The sequence below is a fragment of the Nelumbo lutea genome, chromosome 8 (genome assembly GCF_056320005.1).
Source record: "Nelumbo lutea isolate HS-2025 chromosome 8, American lotus-T2T, whole genome shotgun sequence".
Taxonomy (NCBI): domain Eukaryota; kingdom Viridiplantae; phylum Streptophyta; class Magnoliopsida; order Proteales; family Nelumbonaceae; genus Nelumbo; species Nelumbo lutea.
In genome coordinates, this window is record NC_142691.1 from 1,491,977 (window position 1) to 1,500,190 (window position 8,214).

Below are 8,214 nucleotides of genomic sequence, written 5' to 3' on the forward strand. Positions count from 1 at the left end.
TTTGAATTAAACAAGCTTGAATCTACTCACTTTAACGTGATTGTCAGTTACAGTAGTAGGACTGAATTTGAAGGATGGCACGAGAGACCCAGTAAAGAATTATTGGATCAGATTCATCTCTTGAGCTGGTACCAGTGCCGGAGATATTTGCGGCACATGAGGATTGATCTTTTTGTGATTAAAATGGGTAATGGATGAACTGAAAAAGGTGGTGAGGTTTTTCTAATTAAACGGACAAAAGTAGAGAAGCAGAAGGAGAGTAGGGAAGATCGAAAGAACACCGTTGCAGTTGCCGTTAAAATGTACAGTAGATTTAATGCTTGGGCCAGGGAGCAAGGTCCGAGTCTGATAACAAAGGGTTATAGAATTTTTTGTCAGTAATAGCTTTTTATTTTAAAAAATTATATAACTTAACAAATGGACAGTTGAGCACAAGTGACGTGCCAAAATTTTTGTGGACTCGAAAAGAAAATCCCTTCCAGCCCAAATGACGGACCGGATCGGGAGTATTTTAGAAATGATTAAGTGAAAAAAGGACATCAAGAGCGAGACCCTGTTAAAATATACAGTGGTTACAATAATTGTATACTCGAAGTCTTGTTTTTTATCCTAAAATCATTTTCTGATTCTCTTCTTAAATTGCAAGGATTTTTTTCTTTGAAAAAAAGGATAAATTACAAAGACCCTTTCGTTAGACTTCCATTGAAATCCGCCGTTGCAATGTAATAATTATTCAATAAACACTGTTCATCTTCCCCGACTGACCTCATGATACACGAATAGCAACGATGGTGGCTGTTGAAGCGGCGGCGGACTTCCGAAGTTCTCTCCTGATCCCTCTTCTTCCCCTTTCCCTTTCTTCTTCTCGATTTCCTCTGTTTTTCGTTTCTTGCAAGTGAATGATTAGAACCAGATGAGGAAGTATATCATCCTTGATATTGATGGACATTCTCGAGGATAAACTCATTGCAGCTCGGCCACAAGAGGAGCAGTTGAGGGGTGAAAATCGAAAATGCGAGAAACATTGTTGGTCGACGAAGAACTAAACAATAGTAGCGCCAACGGTAACAAGAAGAAGAAATCTGAAGAGATAACAAAGAAGTGATCGATGTAGCAGCATCGACTACAGCCGTCGTGGTTCCGCCACCGTTCGTCGTCGGTCGGAGCCGATCTTAGGCTAGTACTAGAAGGGTAGCGCCGGACTCTTTGCTTCTGATTGTGTTCAACAAGATCGGAGATGTGAAGGCGTTGGGCCGCTGCTGCGTTGTGTCCCGTCGGTTCCATGGTCTGGTTCCTCAGGTGGATAGTGTTGTTGTGAGGGTCGACTGCGTCATCTCTGACGACGACACTTCTTCGGGTACTGTTGCTTTCGATAAGACACGAAGCGTCTTTTCGAATCTCGTCCTTTTTGTTTTCGGTGGCATCGTTAAGCCTCTCTAGGCCCTTGGTCAATTTCTCGGCCCTAAGAAATCTTCGTCTGTCTCGTCTCTGAACGGTGGTAGCAGTGATGGTGGGGGAGGCGGAGGTGTTGGTGATGACGAGGAAATGGAAGCAGGTGGCGTTACCCACCACTCCCCGACCCAAGTGTTGAATAACTTCAATGAGATCCGTCGCCTCCGAATCGAGCTTCCTGGTGGAGAATTAGGAATCGAGGATGGCGTTTTGCTTAAATGGAGAGCAAATCTCGGATCCACCCTTGGCACCTGCGTCATACTCGGTGCTTCATCTGTCCTTTCTCCGGGAACCACCAAATCCTCATCCATGCAGGAAAATGGCGTTGGTGGCGATGGCTTGTGTGTTGGAAATGGAGATGACAATGGGAACATCCCTGGGTCGTTCTACACCAACGAGGGCCTAAAACTGAGAGTCGTCTAGACAATCAGTTCTCTGATAGCTGCATCGACAAGACACTACCTGCTCTAGCTGATTATCACTGAGCATCACACCTTGGAAAGCCTTGTCCTGACTGACGCCGACAGACAGGGTGTTCTCTGTACGAACAGAGAGCAGTTGGAGGAGCCCTTGTCTGTTTCGACAGCTTCAAGACGGACGCTGGTGCCTGCGCTGAACATGAGACTCTGGTATGCTCCGCACTTGGAGCTGCCCAACGGGATGGTGCTAAAGGTGGCGACATTGATATTCATTCGACCAAGTGAGCAGACTGCCACCAAGAAAGAGACCTATGATAGTTCTTGGGTTTCGACAGCATTTGAGGAAGAGGAGACGTATGGAACGAACCTATTGTCTTGAGATGAATTCCTTTGAGCGCAACTAAAATTGAGGTAATTTTACTAAATCCTCTCAGAAATTCATTATATGGATGGCCGAATCATGTGGGTGTTTAGGCGAAATTTCTAAAAAATTTTTTATCCCATCCGAGAATACTATTCCCTAATTTAAAAAATTTGCATTTTTTAATGTTTGTTTTTGAAGCAAATCAGACGAAGTCTGAAACTAATATTAGGGAGAGGAATACCTGATACGGAATCCACGCAAAAAGCTACTCCTAACGTAGGTATTCACGCCCAAAGAGGGTACCAAATCCTTCATCCGCTAAAAATGACACAACTTATGGTGATGCAGGATCAGCAGGATGGTTCTTCAGCAAGAACCCTGATTCTTCAGCAATAATCAGGTAAGGGTTGGTGAGCACAACTTTAAATTGTTTTTTCTAGCAAGAAACAATATCAATAACTATTCTTGATCAGATCCAATAATGGAGATCAAACTGGGTAGGGGCGGCAAAACTACATAAGAATTCTATAGATTTCTGAGTCTGTTAAGCTGTTGAGTTTGCCACTTATTTATAGCCTTCTTTGGATCAAACTCCTAATCCAATTAGGAGAGAGTTTCTTGATCCAAATTTGATATTTGGATCTGGACTCTTAAATGGGTGAGACTTATCTTATCCTTTAGCTAATCCTAATCAGGTTATAAGTCAGAATTATACCCCTTTAATTAACTTACTTAAGCCCAGTTTGAAATGGGTTTTAGGCCCATTTAGTCACATAGCTCACTTTCTCTTTAAAATGTTGGCTAGTTTGACTTTCTTTGTATGGCATGAGACCCTAGCATTGATCTATACATCAACCACATTGGTTAAGCCCAACATCTATTATAAGGCTTAGCCGAATTCATTGCATAACACAGTGAACCCCTGAGTCCATCAGTATGGGCTCTTAATAGGCCCAACATTTACACTGAATGGTCCTTGGGTCCAGCCACCTTATGAAGGCCCAATGACTGTGGGCAGATTCAATATTGGTTCATCAGGTATTACCCTCAATAGTCTTATACTTAACTTCTCAGCTCTTAATGATCAAACGCTGCCCGACAAGAGAGGGCATCTCCCTCAGCTGCAAGGTACAATGTTGCACTCTCTACTCACATGGATAACATGAATTAAAACCTTTTGCAAATATTTTGTGAAACCATAATATATATGTATATCTCTATATAAATATATTTTACAAAACAAATTTCAACAAGTTTGAAATCAACTGCCGGTAGTTTTGGTTTCCATCCGAGAGAGTGCATTCCCCGATCATTCACTTTGTCCGACAAAGGGGCTGATCCTATCACCTAGTGCAATACCATAATCAAGTCTACGGGTCAGGTGTAACATTCCAATTTTGCTCATCTATCTCCAAGGTCTAGGGTAATGCTGGAATTTGGTCCGGTTCAAGTTTCAAGAAAACCCACACATATGTACCTCAGGTCTCACCTTGGGAGATGAGACAAGCCACCCTAACTCACTTGGCAGTACATCAGTGTCAGCCTTGGTAAAATAAATCTCCCCAATCAGTGTCAGCCTTGCAAAAAAATATAGAAATTTTGTAGGAAAAATGCAGAAATTACAACAATTTTGAAGAAAATTCAGAAAATGCATGAAAATACTATAAGATTTGCAAAAAATTGCATGAAATTTTGCAGAAATTGCAAGAAAATTAGAAAATGCAAAAATTACAATAATTTTGCAAAAAAAAAACAGAAAAATGCATGAAAATATCAGGATTTGGGTAAGAGGGACCTAGAAGGAAAAAGATCTATTGGTTTATGTTTTGGAAAATGATCTATGAACAATCTTGCCTACTTATTGGGTAAGAGGGGTCTATAAGAAATTGGTTTGTTGTTCTCCAACTCCTCAGGTAGTTAGAACAACATTCTTTGGATAATTTCAAGAATAAGGGTCTAGAATTGGAATTAGAATGGGTTATTTTGATTCCATCCGAATCCCATTCTCATTTTTGGTGGAATGACATTCTCCCATTTGAGGGAATGACCATTCCCCTTTCTCTCTCCTCCCTTGCTTGGGAATGAAATATTATTCTTGCTGATTCCAATTTTCATTCCTATTCCTTCGTGAACCAAAATGACTATGGGAATAGACCATTATGATTTTGAATGTAAATCAAACAGACTTAGAAGTTAGAACTTGGGTTCTTTTGGTTCGTAATCAACATCGAAATTGAAATCCTTTGGAATTAGAATTGGAATGGTCTATTTCCACAGTCTTTTTCAAGGTTCAAAATATCGCTACTTGTTTTTTTACTTTTTTTTTAATTTTTATTTTTCAAAACCAGTTCAAGGGGGCCAGTTCAAGGCTCCTCTACCCCCTGAACCAGTCAAAACCCTGATACACCCACTGTAGGGGTGTATCGAGGAGGTCCTAGAATGATACGTATTGACCGATATGAGCCGATACGTATCGATACTTTGAACCTTGGTCTATTTCGTTCAGACTGTAATGGAAATGAGAATTAGAATTAAAATCAGCAGGAATGCGATTTCATTCCCAAGGGAGGGGCTGGGAATGACCATTCTCTCAAATGGGAGAATGTCATTCCAGCATAAATAGGAATGGGGTTCCACTTTCATTCAACCAAACAATTTGAATCCGAATAACCCATTTCAATTCCAATTCCAAACCCCTATTCCCACGAACCAAACAAAGCCTTAGAAGAGCTATTTAACAACAAAGGAATTTAATAAACCGGTGACTGATATTTCAGGTTGCCTGCATGTGGTTCTGTTTTTATGGTTGGTAATATATGTTTCTTTACTGGAAAAAAAAAAAAAAAACCAACTAGTTTGCTGAAGATTGGGTTTGAAGTCAGGTTGGCTACATTGAGGATTACTATACAGTTATTAGAACAGAAAATATTGGAGTGTTCATGTTAATCATGGCACTCATATGACTCGACGATGATTGCAATTAGATTTTAATGATTTTATCATTGTCCTCTCACAAGATCTCATTCACATTGACAAGTCATGTTTTGTTTGATAAAAAATAAAAGAGAAACATAAAGATGAGGGAAAATTGCTAACACAATTCGTAAATTCAAACTTTCTCTTGTTTTTTTTTTTTCCTCTTACTTTTCTCTCAAATCAAATATAGGGACTTGTGCAAGTGCTAACAACAAGTATTCTAAATTTTGTGTCTCCCCATGCTTTCACAACCCTTTGCATTTCCACCCGAAGATTAATATACAAAATTACAACTAATGAAATAAATGCCCAAAATAGCATTGTTTAACTTCCAACCTTCCAATAACCCTGAATTCCATTTGTCAAGAAAGTGAGAAAAACAAAAGAAAACTTCATGTGAGATGTCTGCTTGGCAAAAATTCGTAAAATTAAGCAAAGCATTGAGTAGCTAGTGGGTTCCATACATCCATTTTGCTATTGGTACTCGATTTTCTTTCATTTTTAAATCTCTTTGCATGAAAAAATATCTACCATTAAAAAAACATTTGGAATCAAGAAATCCCATAGTAGGACCCTCTCATTTTCTAAAACTAAACAAATGCCTGTTTTAGTTTTTACATCTAAGAATAAGGAAAAGTTCGAAGTTTCTTTCGCTTTCTAAATTGGGCAACTAAACACAGTCTAACATAATGTTCGTGATTTTTTTTTACTGTATTATTATTATATATATATATTTTCCTTCGTGGGTTACACAACGAGGTCTTGATTGGCACTCTAGGCCTGTGGGCCGTGGCGGAGCCCGCGGTTGATTGGGCTCTGATTGTTAATACTTAATAGTCCATTTGTAGTCACTTTTGGCCAATGGATGGTAGACCATCCCCACCTATAATTAGAGGTGTAAATCGGGCCATGCTGTTTGTGGCCTGGCATGATGGTCCAGGCCGTGTTGGGCCTGGGGTTTGAAGCTTACAGGCTGGCATGGCATAGCTCACGGCCCATAGTGGGCCACGTTCAGCCCAATTTTAATTTCAACTTGTTGGGTTTTTTTTACAGAAATACCCTCAATAACTACAAATAACATTTTCAAATTATTCTAAATTTTGTTTTAATTTTATTTAATTTATTTGCTATTTTTGAACAATGTAATTTTGTATTTTCAAATTATAACTATATTATATTTTTATATTTTATTAATTTATTCTATTTTCCAATTTTCATATTTCATTCATCCAAGTATCCAACCATTGTATGCTTTGTAATTTGTATCATTCAAATTTAAATGAAATAAAATTCCTATTTTTCTTCCAATTTGTTAGCCCAATTTTAATTTCAATTTGTTGGTTTTTTTTTACAGAAATACCCTCAATAACTACAAATAACATTTTCAAATTATTCTAAATTTTGTTTTAATTTTATTTAATTTATTTGCTATTTTTGAACAATGTAATTTTGTATTTTCAAAATATAACTATATTATATTTTTATATTTTATTAATTTATTCTATTTTCCAATTTTCATATTTCATTCATCCAAGTATCCAACCATTGTATGCTTTGTAATTTGTATCATTCAAATTTAAATGAAATAAAATTCCTATTTTTCTTCCAATTTGTTAGCCCAATTTTAATTTCAACTTGTTGGGTTTTTTTTTTTACAGAAATACCCTCAATAACTACAAATAACATTTTCAAATTATTCTATTTTTTTTTTAATTTTATTTAATTTATTTGCTATTTTTGAACAATGTAATTTTGTATTTTCAAATTATAACTATATTATATTTTTATATTTTATTAATTTATTCTATTTTCCAATTTTCATATTTCATTCATCCAAGTATCCAACCATTGTATGCTTTGTAATTTGTATCATTCAAATTTAAATGAAATAAAATTCCTATTTTTATTCCAATTTGTTATTCATATTCCATTCTTATTTGGTTAAGTATTTTTTCCATTTATTTGTTAGATTTATCATTTCTTATTTTTTAAAATATTTCCCAAATGAAAGTTAAATATTTCAGTTTTACTTAGCAAATAAATATAAAAGTAAAAAATGTCAAAAAAAAACAAAAAAAAAAGTAAAAAAAAAACAGTCTGGCCTAGTTCGGCCCATGCCCAAAGCCCAACCTGTGGCCCAAGCCCATAACATGGCCTATAGCCCGGTCCAGGTCTGCAGCATGGCACCGGCCCACACAGGCTTGGGCCATGGGCCATATTAGGCCGACCCTCCAAAATCCCCCAATGCAGGTGAAGGCAGGATTCAATCCAAGTCTCCGCTACGAGGCTCCCCCACCCCCCCTACCCCTAAAAATAAAAATAAAAAAATAAAAAAATTGTATTTGGGCCTACATGCGCATACTGCTGAGATTCAAACTTCCAAGCATCAAACACAAATTCATGTAGAGTTGGGTTGAGTGTTTTTTTTTTTTTTTCCTTGGATCTGTTATTTACAGCTGTGCATTGGGAATATCTCTCTTGTCATTGAGATGTTTCCAATACACAATACACAGTGGTGGTATTGATAAGATGTGAGAATAATTTCTGGATCAGAATGCCCTTAGTTAGTTATACTTTGAAGGACCCCTTCACCCTAAATTTAAGGAGCAAATAAGTATACAGTAGCGGGCACGGGTTAGTTGAACATGCGGCTGTGCAAGTAATAATAACCAATTGGGATCTGCCATGGTTTTCAAAACCGACCGGATGGTCGGATCAGAAAAACCAGGAGTAGGTCAGGTGATCAGTTCCGTTTTTCCTTAAAATAAGATTTTTTTTTTTAAATTGTTGATTTTGGCCAGTAAACCACTGACTTGAGTGATTAATCGTTTAAACCATTCGAATGGTTTTGATCATTTTTTATTTTTTTATTTTTTGTCAGAACAGGAGCATATCCGAACTCCTAAGCAGTTCATTCTCCGGATTAATTTTAAAAACCTTTAGATCTACATCTCACATTGACCTCAGCCGCATATCAGAAACATCTCTCATGAATAATATACA

At 37.3% G+C, this 8,214-nt stretch overlaps 1 pseudogene; it reads left to right on the top strand.

Annotated features, from left to right (window-relative positions):
* Positions 1–642: 642 nt before the first annotated feature.
* Positions 643–2,372, top strand: LOC148842105 (F-box protein At5g46170 pseudogene; annotated as a pseudogene).
* Positions 2,373–8,214: the final 5,842 nt, after the last annotated feature.